The sequence below is a fragment of the Selaginella moellendorffii genome, unplaced genomic scaffold (genome assembly GCF_000143415.4).
Source record: "Selaginella moellendorffii unplaced genomic scaffold, v1.0 SELMOscaffold_17, whole genome shotgun sequence".
In the NCBI taxonomy this organism is placed as follows: domain Eukaryota; kingdom Viridiplantae; phylum Streptophyta; class Lycopodiopsida; order Selaginellales; family Selaginellaceae; genus Selaginella; species Selaginella moellendorffii.
Window position 1 is genome coordinate 1,719,851 of NW_003314278.1, and position 1,249 is coordinate 1,721,099.

Below are 1,249 nucleotides of genomic sequence, written 5' to 3' on the forward strand. Positions count from 1 at the left end.
ATATGTATATATATGTATATATATATGTATATATGTATGTATATATATATATATATGTATGTATATATGTATGTATATATGTATGTATATATATATGTATATATAGGTTAAGGTTTTTGACCTAATTAAATATATATATATTCTTATATTCATTTTCATATTCCATGCACTCACATTGGTGAGGGGTATATTTGATTATTTGTATGGAGTGTTGGATTTATATTTTTGGTTTAAATTTAGCTTTTGCATTGTTTAGATCTTTATTTTTTCTTATAGCTTTTTAAATTTTTTTTTTACTTTTTTGTTTTGTTTTTCATTCATCTTCATGATAGAAAAATAACCTCCTTCTCTTTTGACTATAGAGTGGTAATTAGTGCATTTACTTGATGCTATGTGGCTGCAATTGAATAATTAAACTAAATTGATAGTAACATTCACAATGCATAATATAACTCCTCTTGCTTTTGTTATCAATCCCTATGTTTGATTGGAGCTTTTCTATAAAAATCTTAGGGATGATATATGCCATTAGTTCAATCATTTCACAATGATTACCATTTATCATTTTCGGGATGATACCCAGCATTTATGGCACTTAATTAGTCATACTGTTTGATGGGCAAATATATGATTTTGAGGTTATTTATTGCCAGAGGAGTTATATATTTAATGTTGACACCCTTTCTCAAGCTCCTTTTTTATTGGCTTTCTTCTCTTGTTTTTGGCGAGCCTTTCATTTTAGCATCTATAGATTTTTTATTAAATTTTTTGTACTAACAATGGTTGTTATACTTGATATTTAATATCCACAAGATATAAACCAAGATTTACCTTTTTTCAAAAGAGGTTTGCTATTTTAGGGTTAGTGGTGATTAAACCTAAACCTTAAAATTTGTCAAAAAATACTAATTTTTTACTATTTAAGCATTTATATTTTCAATATCGCTTTAAGAACGACCTTCTTTATTTTGTGGGGATTAACCCTAATAATCATTTATGGTTAATGGTGCCTTTAATCTTTATTCCACACTTTCTTCATACTTACTATGACTCTCCTATTCTAAATAGGCACATAAGACATTGTTGTGTTACTAAGAAGCTATGCAAGTGTTTCTATTAGCCGAAGATATGATATAATATTATCTAGTATATGGGTAATACTTCCCCTCGTGCTATAGAAGGACGGTTAGAGTCAATTGAATTTTTTTATCCATTTAAGTTGATGGTATTTGATATAATGAGGCTTTTC